Source organism: Calliopsis andreniformis, unplaced genomic scaffold (assembly GCF_051401765.1).
Source record: "Calliopsis andreniformis isolate RMS-2024a unplaced genomic scaffold, iyCalAndr_principal scaffold0007, whole genome shotgun sequence".
NCBI lineage: Eukaryota > Metazoa > Arthropoda > Insecta > Hymenoptera > Andrenidae > Calliopsis > Calliopsis andreniformis.
This window is the reverse complement of record NW_027480425.1, coordinates 1,633,858-1,649,205: the sequence shown is the minus strand read 5'-3', so window position 1 is coordinate 1,649,205 and position 15,348 is coordinate 1,633,858.

Genomic DNA, 15,348 nt, shown 5'->3' with positions numbered 1-15,348 from the left:
GATGGAAAAACTGTTGTATCTTTATTGTATTTTATGCTTCTGGCGTTGACTTCTAAGGCCCTAACTATTCGATCAGGTGGAGCAACGCCCTAGAGTGAAACCTAGGTTGCTCGAAATGTAGAAATGACCATAACTTTCACACTGGCTGCAATTATTCATTCTATACGATGGAAAAACTGTTGTACTGAATATTGTATTTTATTCTTATGGCGTTGAATTCTAAGTCCCTCGCTATTCGATATGGTGGAGCAACGCCCTAGAGTGAAACCTAGGTTACCCGGAACGCAGAAATGACCAGTACTTTCATACTGTTTGCAGTTATTCCTGTTATACGATGGAAAAACTTTTGCATCTATATTGTATTTTACGCTTCCGGCGTTGACTTCTAAGGCCCTAGCTATTCGATTTGGTGGAGCAACGCCCTAGAGTGGGGCCTAGGTTGCCCGGTACGTAGAAATGACCAGTACTTTCATACTGTTTGCAGTTATTCCTGTTATACGATGGAAAAACTTTTGCATCTATATTGTATTTTATGCTTCCGGCGTTGACTTCTAAGGCCCTAGCTATTCGATTTGGTGGAGCAACGCCCTAGAGTGGGGCCTAGGTTGCCCGGTACGTAGAAATGTCCATTACTTTCACACTGTTTGCAATTATTCCTGTTATACGATGGAAAAGCTGTTGTATTTATATTGTATTTTATGCTTCTGTCGTGGACTTCTATGGCCGTAGCTATTAGTTGTGGTGGAGCTACGCCCTAGAATGAAACCTAGGTTACCCGGAACGTAGAAATGACCAGTACTTTCACACTGCTTGCAGTTATTCCTGTTATTCGATGGAAAAACTGTTGCATCTTTATTGTATTTTATGCTTCTGGCGTTGACTTCTAAGGCCGTAGCTATTAGATGTGGTGGAGTAACGCCGTAGAGTGACGCCCAGATTGCCCGGAACGTAGAAATGTCCATTACTTTCACACTGGTTGCTATTATTCGTTTTATACGATGGAAAAACTGTTATACTTATATTGTATTTTATGCTTCTGGCGTTGACTTCTTAGGCGCTAACTATTCGATCTGGTGGAAAAACGCCCTAGAGTGAAGCCTAGGTTGCCCGGAACGTAGGACATACCATTACATTCACACTGGCTGCAATTACTCCTGTTATACGATCGAAAAACTGTTGTACTTTTATTGTATTTTATGCTTCTGGCGTTTAATTCTAAGTCCCCAGCTATTGGATCTGGTGGAGCAACACCCTACAGTGAAGCCTAGGTTGCCCGGAACGTATATATGACCATAACCTACACACAGGTTGCAATTATTCGTTTTATACGATGGAAAGACTGTTCCATTTATTTTGTAGTTTATGCTTCTGGCGCTGACTGCTACGACCCCAGCTCTTCGATTTGGTGTAGCAACGCATCAGAGTTAAGTACAGGATGCCCGAAACGTCGAAATGATCATTACTTTCATACTGGTTGCAATTTGTCATGCTATACGATGGAAAAACTGTTGCGTTTTTATTGTATTTTCTGCTTCTGGCTTTGACTTCTAAGGTCGTAGCTATTCGATCTGGTGGAGCAATGCCTCAGAGTTAAGTCTAGGATGCCCGGAACGGAGAAATGACCATAACTTTCACACTGGTAGCATTTATTCGTTTTATACAATGGAAAGACTGTTCTATTTATTTTGTGCTTTATGCTTCGGGCGTTATCTTCTAAGGCCCTAACTGTTCGAACTGGCGGTGCAACGCCCTAGACTGAAGTCTAGGTTGCCCGGAACGTAGAAATGACCATAAGTTTCATACTGGCAGCAATTATTCGTTTTATACGATGGAAAAACTGTTATATTTATATTGTATTTTATGCTTCTGGCGTTGACTTCTTAGGCCATAACTATTCGATCTGGTGGAACAGCGCCCTACAGTGAAGCCTAGGTTACCCGGAACGTAGAAATGACCATAACTTTCACACTGGTTGCTATTATTCGTTTTATACAATGGAAAAGCTGTTGTATTTATATCGTATTTTATGCTTCGGGCGATGTCTCCTAAGGCCTTAACTATTCGATCTGGTTTAGCAACGCCCTAGAGTGAGGCCTAGGTTTCCCGGAACGTAGGACATACCATTACCTTCACACTGGTTGCAATTATTCCTGTTATACGATGGAAGAACTGTTGCATCTTTATTGTATTTTATGCTTCTGGCGTTGACTTCTAAGGCCCTAACTATTCGATCTGGTGGAGCAACGCCCTAGAGTGAAGCCTACGTTTCCCGGAACGTAGAAATGAGCATCACTTTCTAACTGATTGCAATTATTCCGGTTATATGATGGAAGAACTGTTGTATTTTTATTGCATTTTATGCTTCGGGCATTGACTTCTAAGGCCCTAACTATTCAACGTGTTGGAGCAACGCCCTAGGGTGTAGCCTAGCTTGCCCGGAAAGTAGAAATGACTACAACTTTCATACTGGTTGCAATTACTCGTTTTATATGATGGAAAAACTGTTCTATTTATTTTGTATTTTCTGCTTCGGGCGTTGACATCTAAGGCCCTAACTGTTTGATCTGGTGGAAGAACGCCATAGAGTGAAGCCTAGGTTGCCCGGAACGTAGAAATGACCATAAGTTTCATACTGGTTGCAATTATTCGTTTTATACGATGGAAAAACTGTTGTATTTATATTGCATTTTATGCTTCTGGCGTTCACTTCTTAGGCCCTAACTATTCGATCTGGTGGAACAACGCCCTAGGGTGAAGCCTAGGTTGCCCGGAACGTAGAAATGACCATAACTTTTACACTGGTAGCAATTATTCGTTTTATACGATGGAAGAGCTGTTGTATTTATATTGCATTTTATGCCTCTGGCGTTGACTTCTAAGGCCGTAGCTATTAGATGTGGTGGAGCAACGCCCTAGAGTGACGCCTAGGGTAATCGGAACGTAGAAGTGACCATAACTTCCACACTGGTTGCAATTATTCATTTAATATGATGGAAAAGCTTTTATATTTATATCGTATTTTATGCTTCGGGCGTTGACTTCTTAGGCCCTAACATTTCGATCTGGTGGAGCAACGCCCTACAGTGAAGCCTAGGTTGCCCGGAACGTAGATATTACCATAACCTTCACACAGGTTGCAATTATTCGTATTATACGGTGTAAAGGCTGTTGTGTTTATTTTGTATTTTATTTTTCTGGTGTTGACTTCTTAGGCCCTAGCTATTCGATCTGGAGGAACAACGCCGTAGAGTGAAGCCTAGGTTGCCCGGAACGTAGAAATGACCATTACTTTCACACTGATTGCAATTATTCCTTTTATACGATGGAAAAGCTGTTGTATTTATATCGTATTTTATGCTCCTGGCGTTGACTTCTAAGGACCTAACTATTCGATCTGGTGGAGCAACGCCCTAGAGTGAAGCCTAGGTTGCCGGAAACGTAGAAATGACCATTACTTTCACAATGTTTGTAATTATTCATTTTATACGATGGAAAAACTGTTGTACTTATATTGTATTTTAACAATCTGGCGTTGACTTCTAAGGCCGTAGCTATTAGATGTGGTGGAGCATCGCCCTAGGGTGACGCCTAGGGTGTTCGGAACGTAGAAATGACCATTACTTTCACACTGTTTGCAATTATTCATTTTATACGATGGAAAAGCTGTTGTACTTATATTGTATTTTATCCTTCTGTCGTTGACTCCTATGGCCGTAGCTATTAGATGTGGTGGAGCAACGCCCTACGCTGAAGCCTAGGTTGCCCGGGAAGCTGAAATGACCATTACTTTCACACTGTTTGCAATTATTCCTTTTATACGATGGAAAAGCTGTTGTATTTATATCGTATTTTATGCTTCTGGCGTTGACTTCTAAGGACCTAACTATTCGATCTGGTGGAGCAACGCCCTAGAGTGAAGACTTGGTTGCTCGGAATGTAGAAATGACCAGTACTTTCACACTGTTTGCAGTGACTCCTGTTATACGATGGAAAAACTGTTGCATCTTTATTGTATTTTATGCTTCTGGCGTTCACTTCTTAGGCCCTAACTATTCGATCTGGTGGTACAACGGCCTAGGGTGAATCCTAGGTTGCCCGGAGCGTAGAAATGACAATAACTTTTACACTGGTAGCAATTATTCGTTTTATACATTGGAAAAACTGTTCTATATATTTTGTATTTAATGCTTCGGGCGTTGACTTCTAAGGCCCTAACTATTCGATCAGGTGGAGCAACGCCCTAGAGTGAAACCTAGGTTGCTCGAAATGTAGAAATGACCATAACTTTCACACTGGCTGCAATTATTCATTTTATACGATGGAAAAACTGTTGTACTGAATATTGTATTTTATTCTTATGGCGTTGAATTGTAAGTCCCTAGCTATTCGATATGGTGGAGCAACGCCCTAGAGTGAAACCCAGGTTACCCGGAACGCAGAAATGACCAGTACTTTCATACTGTTTGCAGTTATTCCTGTTATACGGTGGAAAAACTTTTGCATCTATATTGTATTTTACGCTTCCGGCGTTGACTTCTAAGGCCCTATATATTCGATTTGGTGGAGCAACGCCCTAGAGTGGGGCCTAGGTTGCCCGGTACGTAGAAATGTCCAATACTCTCACACTGTTTGCAAATATACATTATATACGATGGAAAATCTGTTGTATTTATGTTGCATTTTATGCTTCTGGCGTTGACTTCTTGGGCCCTAACTATTTGGTCTGGTGGAGCAACGCCCTAAAGTGAAGCCTAGGTTACCCGGAACGTAGAAATGACCAGTACTTTCATACTGTTTGCAGTTATTCCTGTTATACGATGGAAAAACTTTTGCATCTATATTGTATTTTATGCTTCCGGCGTTGACTTCTAAGGCCCTAGCTATTCGATTTGGTGGAGCAACGCCCTAGAGTGGGGCCTAGGTTGCCCGGTACGTAGAAATGTCCATTACTTTCACACTGTTTGCAAATATACATTATATACGATGGAAAATCTGTTGTATTTATGTTGCATTTTATGCTTCTGGCGTTGACATCTAAGGCCCTAACTGTTTGATCTGGTGGAGCAACGCCCTAGAGTGAAGCCTAGGTTGCCCGGAACGTAGAAATGATCATAACTATCACACATGTTGCTATTATTCGTTTTATACGATGGAAAAACTGTTATACTTATATTTTATTTTATGCTTCTGGCGTTGACTTCTTAGGCCCTAACTATTCGATCTGGTGGAACAACACCCTAGAGTGAAGCCTAGGTTGCCTGGAATGTAGAAATGTACATATCTTTCACACTGTTTGCAATTATTCATTTTATACGATGGCAATGCTGTTGCATTTATATTGTATTTTATGCTTCTGGCGTTGACTTCTTAGGCCCTAACTATTCGAACTGGTGGAACAATGCCTCAGAGTTAAGTGTAGGATGCCCGAAACGCCGAAATGATCATTACTTTCACGCTTGTTGCAATTATTCCTGTTATACCATGAAAAGACTGTTGTATTTTTATTGTATTTTGTGCCTCAGGCGTAGGCTTCTAAGGCCGTAGCTATTCGATATAGTGGAGCACCGACCTAGAGTGAAGCCTAGGTTGCTCCGAACGTAGAAATGACCACTTCTTTCACACTGTTTGCAATTATTCATTTAATATGATGGAAAAGCTGTTGTATTTATATCGTATTTTATGCTTCGGACGTTTTCTTCTTAGGCCCTAATAATTCGATCTGGTGGAGCAACGGCCTACAGTGAAGCCTATGTTGCCCGGAACGTAGAAATGACCATCACTTTCAAACTGGTTGCAATTAATCCTTTTATACGATGGAAAAACTGTTGTATTTTTATTGCATTTTATGCTTCTGGCGTTGACTTCTAAGGCCCTAACTATTCTATCTGGTGGATCAACGCCCTAGAGTGAAGCCTAGGTTGCTCGGAATGTAGAAATGACCATAACATTCACGCTGGTTGAAATTATTCTTTTAATACGGTGGAAAAGCTGTTGCATCTTTACTGTATTTTATGATTCTGGCGTTGACTTCTATGGCCCTAACGATTCGATCTGGTGGAGCGACGCCCTTGAGTGAAACCTAGGTTGCCCGGAACGTAGAAATGACCATAACTTTTACACTGGTAGCAATTATTCGTTTTATACAATGGAAAAACTGTTCTATTTATTTTGTATTTTATGCTTCGGGCGTTGACTTCTAAGGCCCTAACTGTTTGATCTGGTGGAGCAACGCCCTAGAGTGAAGCCTAGGTTGCCCGGAACATAGAAATGACAATAACTTTCACACTGGTTGCTATTACTCGTTCTATACGATGGAAAGACTGTTATATTTATATTGTATCTTATGCTTCTGGCGTTGACTTCTTAGGCCCTGACAATTCGATCTGGTGGGACAACGACCTAGAGTGAAGCCTAGGTTGCCTGGAACGTACAAATGACCATCACTTTCACAAGGGTTGCAATTCCTCCTGTTATAGGATGGAAATACTGTTGTATTTTTATTGCATTTTATGTTTTGGGCATTGACTTCTATGGCCCTAACTATTCAATCTGTTGGAGCAACGCCCTAGGGTGTAGCCTAGGTTGTCCGGAAAGTAGAAATGACCATAACTTTCATACTGGTTGCAATTATTCGTTTTATATCATGGAAAAACTGTTGTATTCATATTGTATTTTATGCTGCTGGCGTTCACTTCTTAGGCTCTGACTATTCGATCTGGTGGAACAACGCCCTGTGGTGAAGTCTAGGTTGCTCGGAACGTAGAAATGACCGTTACTTTCACACTGGCTGCTATTATTCGCTTTATACGATTGAAAAATTGTTATATTTATATTGTATTTTATGCTTCTGGCGTTGCCTTCTTAGGCCCAAACTGTTCGATCTGGTGGAACAACGCCCTAGAGTGAAGCCTAGGTTACCCGGAACGTAGAAATGACCAGTACTTTCACACTGTTTGCTATTATTCGTTCTACACGATGGAAAAACTGTTATATTTATATTGTATCTTATGCTTCTGGCGTTGACTTCTTAGGCCCTAACAATTCGATCTGGTGGAACAACGCCCTAGAGTGAAGCCTAGGTTGCCTGGAACGTACAAATGACCATCACTTTCACACGGGTTGCAATTATTCCTGTTATAGGATGGAAAGACTGTTGTCTTTTTATTGTATTTTATGCTTCAGGCGTAGGCTTCTAAGGCCGTAGCTATTCGATATGGTGGAGCACCGACCTAGAGTGAAGTCTAGGTTGCTCGGAACGTAGAAATGACCACTTCTATCACACTGTTTGCAATTATTCATTTAATATGATGGAAAAGCTGTTGTATTTATATCGTATTTTATGCTTCGGGCGTTTTCTTCTTAGGCCCTAACATTTCGATCTGGTGGAGCAACGGCCTACAGTGAAGCCTATGTTGCCCGGAACGTAGATATGACCATAACCTTCACACAGGTTGCAATTATTCACTTTTATACGGTGTAAAGGCTGTTGTGTTTAATTTGTATTTTATTCGTCTGGTGTTGACTTCTTAGGCCCTAAGTATTCGATCTGGTGGAACAACGCCGTAGAGTGAAGCCGAGGTTGCCCGGAACGTAGAAATGACCATTACTTTCACACTGTTTGCAATTATTCCTTTTATACGATGGAAAAGCTGTTGTATTTATATCGTATTTTATGCTTCTGGCGTTGCCTTCTTAGGCCCAAACTGTTCGATCTGGTGGAACAACGCCCTAGAGTGAAGCCTAGGTTACCCGGAACGTAGAAATGACCAGTACTTTCACACTGTTTGCTATTATTCGTTCTACACGATGGAAAAACTGTTATATTTATATTGTATCTTATGCTTCTGGCGTTGACTTCTTAGGCCCTAACAATTCGATCTGGTGGAACAACGCCCTAGAGTGAAGCCTAGGTTGCCTGGAACGTACAAATGACCATCACTTTCACACGGGTTGCAATTATTCCTGTTATAGGATGGAAAGACTGTTGTCTTTTTATTGTATTTTATGCTTCAGGCGTAGGCTTCTAAGGCCGTAGCTATTCGATATGGTGGAGCACCGACCTAGAGTGAAGTCTAGGTTGCTCGGAACGTAGAAATGACCACTTCTATCACACTGTTTGCAATTATTCATTTAATATGATGGAAAAGCTGTTGTATTTATATCGTATTTTATGCTTCGGGCGTTTTCTTCTTAGGCCCTAACATTTCGATCTGGTGGAGCAACGGCCTACAGTGAAGCCTATGTTGCCCGGAACGTAGATATGACCATAACCTTCACACAGGTTGCAATTATTCACTTTTATACGGTGTAAAGGCTGTTGTGTTTAATTTGTATTTTATTCGTCTGGTGTTGACTTCTTAGGCCCTAAGTATTCGATCTGGTGGAACAACGCCGTAGAGTGAAGCCGAGGTTGCCCGGAACGTAGAAATGACCATTACTTTCACACTGTTTGCAATTATTCCTTTTATACGATGGAAAAGCTGTTGTATTTATATCGTATTTTATGCTTCTGGCGTTGACTTCTAAGGACCTAACTATTCGATCTGGTGGAGCAACGCCCTAGAGTGAAGCCTAGGTTGCTCGGAATGTAGAAATGACCTGTACTTTCACACTGTTTGCAGTGACTCCTGTTATACGATGGAAAAACTGTTGTATCTTTATTGTATTTTATGCTTCTGGCGTTGACTTCTAAGGCCCTAACTATTCGATCAGGTGGAGCAACGCCCTAGAGTGAAACCTAGGTTGCTCGAAATGTAGAAATGACCATAACTTTCACACTGGCTGCAATTATTCATTATATACGATGGAAAAACTGTTGTACTGAATATTGTATTTTATTCTTATGGCGTTGAATTCTAAGTCCCTAGCTATTCGATATGGTGGAGCAACGCCCTAGAGTGAAACCTAGGTTACCCGGAACGCAGAAATGACCAGTACTTTCATACTGTTTGCAGTTATTCCTGTTATACGGTGGAAAAACTTTTGCATCTATATTGTATTTTACGCTTCCGGCGTTGACTTCTAAGGCCCTAGATATTCGATTTGGTGGAGCAACGCCCTAGAGTGGGGCCTAGGTTGCCCGGTACGTAGAAATGTCCATTACTCTCACACTGTTTGCAAATATACATTATATACGATGGAAAATCTGTTGTATTTATGTTGCATTTTATGCTTCTGGCGTTGACTTCTTGGGCCCTAACTATTTGGTCTGGTGGAGCAACGCCCTAAAGTGAAGCCTAGGTTACCCGGAACGTAGAAATGACCAGTACTTTCATACTGTTTGCAGTTATTCCTGTTATACGATGGAAAAACTTTTGCATCTATATTGTATTTTATGCTTCCGGCGTTGACTTCTAAGGCCCTAGCTATTCGATTTGGTGGAGCAACGCCCTAGAGTGGGGCCTAGGTTGCCCGGTACGTAGAAATGTCCATTACTTTCACACTGTTTGCAAATATACATTATATACGATGGCAATGCTGTTGCATTTATATTGTATTTTATGCTTCTGGCGTTGGCTTCTTAGGCCCTAACTATTCGAACTGGTGGAACAATGCCTCAGAGTTAAGTGTAGGATGCCCGAAACGCCGAAATGATCATTACTTTCACGCTTGTGCAATTATTCCTGTTATACCATGAAAAGACTGTTGTATTTTTATTGTATTTTGTGCCTCAGGCGTAGGCTTCTAAGGCCGTAGCTATTCGATATGGTGGAGCACCGCCCTAGAGTGAAGCCTAGGTTGCTCGAAACGTAGAAATGACCACTTCTTTCACACTGTTTGCAATTATTCATTTAATATGATGGAAAAGCTGTTGTATTTATATCGTATTTTATGCTTCGGGCGTTGACTTCTTAGGCCCTAACAATTCGATCTGGTGGAACAACACCCTAGAGTGAAGCCTAGGTTGCCTGGAACGTACAAATGACCATCACTTTCACACGGGTTGCAATTATTCCTGTTATAGGATTGAAAGACTGTTGTCTTTTTATTGTATCTTATGCTTCAGGCGTAGGCTTCTAAGGCCGTAGCTATTCGATATGGTGGAGCACCGACCTAGAGTGAAGCCTAGGTTGCTCGGAACGTAGAAATGACCACTTCTTTCACACTGTTTGCAATTATTCATTTAATATGATGGAAAAGCTGTTGTATTTATATCGTATTTTATGCTTCGGGCGTTTTCTTCTTAGGCCCTAACATTTCGATCTGGTGGAGCAACGGCCTACAGTGAAGCCTATGTTGCCCGGAACGTAGATATGACCATCACTTTCAAAGTGGTTGCAATTAATCCTTTTATATGATGGAAAAACTGTTGTATTTTTATTGCATTTTATGCTTCTGGCGTTGACTTCTAAGGCCCTAACTATTCTATCTGGTGGATCAACGCCCTAGAGTGAAGCCTAGGTTGCTCGGAATGTAGAAATGACCATAACATTCACGCTGGTTGAAAGTATTCGTTTAATACGGTGGAAAAGCTGTTGCATCTTTACTGTATTTTATGATTCTGGCGTTGACTTCTATGGCCCTAACGATTCGATCTGGTGGAGCGACGCCCTTGAGTGAAGCCTAGGTTGCCCGGAACGTAGAAATGGCCACCACTTTCAAACTGGTTGCAATTAATCCTTTTATACGATGGAAAAACTGTTGTATTTTTATTGCATTTTATGCTTCCGGCGTTGACTTCTAAGGCCCTAACTATTCAATCTTTTGGAGCATCGCCCAAGGGTGAAGCCTAGGTTGCCCGGAACGTAGAAATGACCATTAATTTCACAATGTTTGCAATTATACATTTTATACAATGGAAAAACGGTTGTACTTATATTGTGTTTTATCCTTCTGGCTTTGAATTCCAAGTCCCTAGCTATTCGATCTGGTGGAGCAACGTCCTAGCGAGAAACCTAGGTTGCCCGGAACGTAGAAATAACCACAACTTTCATACTTGTTACAATTATTCGTTTCATACGATGGAAAAACTGTTGTATTTATATTGCTTTTTATGCTTCTGGCGGTGACTCCTAAGGCCCTAACTATTCAATCTGTTGGAGCAACGCCCAAGCGTGTAGCGTAGGTTGCCCGGAAAGTAGAAATGACCACAACTTTCATACTGGTTGCAATTACTCGTTTTATATGATGGAAAAACTGTTGTATTTATATTGTATTTTATGCTTCTGGCGTTCACTTCTTAGGCCCTAACTATTCGATCTGGTGGAGCAACGCACTAGAGTGAAGCCGAGGTTGCCCGGAACGTAGAAATGACCATCACTTTCAAACTAGTTGCAATTACTCCTGTCTTATGATGGAAAAACTGTTGTATTTTTATTGCATTTTGTGCTTCGGTCATTGACTTCTAAGGCCCTAACTATTCAATCTGTTGGAGCAACGCCCTAGGGTGTAGCCTAGGTTGCCCGGAACGTAGAAATGACCATAACTTTCACACTGGTCGCTATTATTGGTTTTATACGATGGAGAAACTGTTATATTTATATTGTACTTTATGCTTCTGGCGTTGCCTTCTTAGGCCCTAACTGTTCTATCTGGTAGAACAACGCCCTAGAGTGAAGCCGAGGTTGCCCGGAATGTAGAAATGACCATTACTTTCACACTGTTTGCAATTATTCCTTTTATACGATGGAAAAGCTGTTGTATTTATATCGTATTTTATGCTTCTGGCGTTGACTTCTAAGGACCTAACTATTCGATCTGGTGGAGCAACGCCCTAGAGTGAAGCCTAGGTTACCCGGAACGTAGAAATGACCAGTACTTTCACACTGTTTGCAGTGACCCCTGTTATACGACGGAAATACTGTTGCATCTTTATTGAATTTTATGCTTCTGGCGATGACTTCTAAAGCCCTAACTATTCTATCTGGTGTATCAACGCCCTAGAGTGAAGCCTAGGTTGCTCGGAATGTAAAAATGACCATTACATTCACACTGGTTGAAATTATTCGTTTTATACGATGGAAAAACTGTTATATTTAAGTTGTATTTTATGCTTCTGGCGTTGATTTCTTAGGCCCTAACTATACAATCTGGTGGAACAACACACTCGAGTGAGGCCTAGGTTCCCCGGAACGTAGAAATGACCATCACTTCCATACTGGTAGCAATCATTCGTTTTATACGATGGAAAAACTGTTGTATTTTTATTGCATTTTATGCTTCCGTCGTTGACTTCTAAGGCCCTAACTATTCAATCTGTTGGAGCAACGCCCTAGGGTGAAGCCTAGGTTGCCCGGAAAGTAGAAATGACTACAACTTTCATACTGGTTGCAATTACTCGTTTTATATGATGGAAAAACTGTTCTATTTATTTTGTATTTTCTGCTTCGGGCGTTGACATCTAAGGCCCTAACTGTTTGATCTGGTGGAAGAACGCCATAGAGTGAAGCCTAGGTTGCCCGGAACGTAGAAATGACCATAAGTTTCATACTGGTTGCAATTATTCGTTTTATACGATGGAAAAACTGTTGTATTTATATTGCATTTTATGCTTCTGGCGTTCACTTCTTAGGCCCTAACTATTCGATCTGGTGGAACAACGCCCTAGGGTGAAGCCTAGGTTGCCCGGAACGTAGAAATGACCATAACTTTTACACTGGTAGCAATTATTCGTTTTATACGATGGAAGAGCTGTTGTATTTATATTGCATTTTATGCCTCTGGCGTTGACTTCTAAGGCCGTAGCTATTAGATGTGGTGGAGCAACGCCCTAGAGTGACGCCTAGGGTAATCGGAACGTAGAAGTGACCATAACTTCCACACTGGTTGCAATTATTCATTTAATATGATGGAAAAGCTTTTATATTTATATCGTATTTTATGCTTCGGGCGTTGACTTCTTAGGCCCTAACATTTCGATCTGGTGGAGCAACGCCCTACAGTGAAGCCTAGGTTGCCCGGAACGTAGATATTACCATAACCTTCACACAGGTTGCAATTATTCGTTTTATACGGTGTAAAGGCTGTTGTGTTTATTTTGTATTTTATTTTTCTGGTGTTGACTTCTTAGGCCCTAGCTATTCGATCTGGAGGAACAACGCCGTAGAGTGAAGCCTAGGTTGCCCGGAACGTAGAAATGACCATTACTTTCACACTGATTGCAATTATTCCTTTTATACGATGGAAAAGCTGTTGTATTTATATCGTATTTTATGCTCCTGGCGTTGACTTCTAAGGACCTAACTATTCGATCTGGTGGAGCAACGCCCTAGAGTGAAGCCTAGGTTGCCGGAAACGTAGAAATGACCATTACTTTCACAATGTTTGTAATTATTCATTTTATACGATGGAAAAACTGTTGTACTTATATTGTATTTTAACAATCTGGCGTTGACTTCTAAGGCCGTAGCTATTAGATGTGGTGGAGCATCGCCCTAGGGTGACGCCTAGGGTGTTCGGAACGTAGAAATGACCATTACTTTCACACTGTTTGCAATTATTCATTTTATACGATGGAAAAGCTGTTGTACTTATATTGTATTTTATCCTTCTGTCGTTGACTCCTATGGCCGTAGCTATTAGATGTGGTGGAGCAACGCCCTACGCTGAAGCCTAGGTTGCCCGGGAAGCTGAAATGACCATTACTTTCACACTGTTTGCAATTATTCCTTTTATACGATGGAAAAGCTGTTGTATTTATATCGTATTTTATGCTTCTGGCGTTGACTTCTAAGGACCTAACTATTCGATCTGGTGGAGCAACGCCCTAGAGTGAAGACTTGGTTGCTCGGAATGTAGAAATGACCAGTACTTTCACACTGTTTGCAGTGACTCCTGTTATACGATGGAAAAACTGTTGCATCTTTATTGTATTTTATGCTTCTGGCGTTCACTTCTTAGGCCCTAACTATTCGATCTGGTGGTACAACGGCCTAGGGTGAATCCTAGGTTGCCCGGAGCGTAGAAATGACAATAACTTTTACACTGGTAGCAATTATTCGTTTTATACATTGGAAAAACTGTTCTATATATTTTGTATTTAATGCTTCGGGCGTTGACTTCTAAGGCCCTAACTATTCGATCAGGTGGAGCAACGCCCTAGAGTGAAACCTAGGTTGCTCGAAATGTAGAAATGACCATAACTTTCACACTGGCTGCAATTATTCATTTTATACGATGGAAAAACTGTTGTACTGAATATTGTATTTTATTCTTATGGCGTTGAATTGTAAGTCCCTAGCTATTCGATATGGTGGAGCAACGCCCTAGAGTGAAACCCAGGTTACCCGGAACGCAGAAATGACCAGTACTTTCATACTGTTTGCAGTTATTCCTGTTATACGGTGGAAAAACTTTTGCATCTATATTGTATTTTACGCTTCCGGCGTTGACTTCTAAGGCCCTATATATTCGATTTGGTGGAGCAACGCCCTAGAGTGGGGCCTAGGTTGCCCGGTACGTAGAAATGTCCAATACTCTCACACTGTTTGCAAATATACATTATATACGATGGAAAATCTGTTGTATTTATGTTGCATTTTATGCTTCTGGCGTTGACTTCTTGGGCCCTAACTATTTGGTCTGGTGGAGCAACGCCCTAAAGTGAAGCCTAGGTTACCCGGAACGTAGAAATGACCAGTACTTTCATACTGTTTGCAGTTATTCCTGTTATACGATGGAAAAACTTTTGCATCTATATTGTATTTTATGCTTCCGGCGTTGACTTCTAAGGCCCTAGCTATTCGATTTGGTGGAGCAACGCCCTAGAGTGGGGCCTAGGTTGCCCGGTACGTAGAAATGTCCATTACTTTCACACTGTTTGCAAATATACATTATATACGATGGAAAATCTGTTGTATTTATGTTGCATTTTATGCTTCTGGCGTTGACATCTAAGGCCCTAACTGTTTGATCTGGTGGAGCAACGCCCTAGAGTGAAGCCTAGGTTGCCCGGAACGTAGAAATGATCATAACTATCACACATGTTGCTATTATTCGTTTTATACGATGGAAAAACTGTTATACTTATATTTTATTTTATGCTTCTGGCGTTGACTTCTTAGGCCCTAACTATTCGATCTGGTGGAACAACGCCCTAGAGTGAAGCCTAGGTTACCCGGAACGTAGAAATGACCAGTACTTTCACACTGTTTGCTATTATTCGTTCTACACGATGGAAAAACTGTTATATTTATATTGTATCTTATGCTTCTGGCGTTGACTTCTTAGGCCCTAACAATTCGATCTGGTGGAACAACGCCCTAGAGTGAAGCCTAGGTTGCCTGGAACGTACAAATGACCATCACTTTCACACGGGTTGCAATTATTCCTGTTATAGGATGGAAAGACTGTTGTCTTTTTATTGTATTTTATGCTTCAGGCGTAGGCTTCTAAGGCCGTAGCTATTCG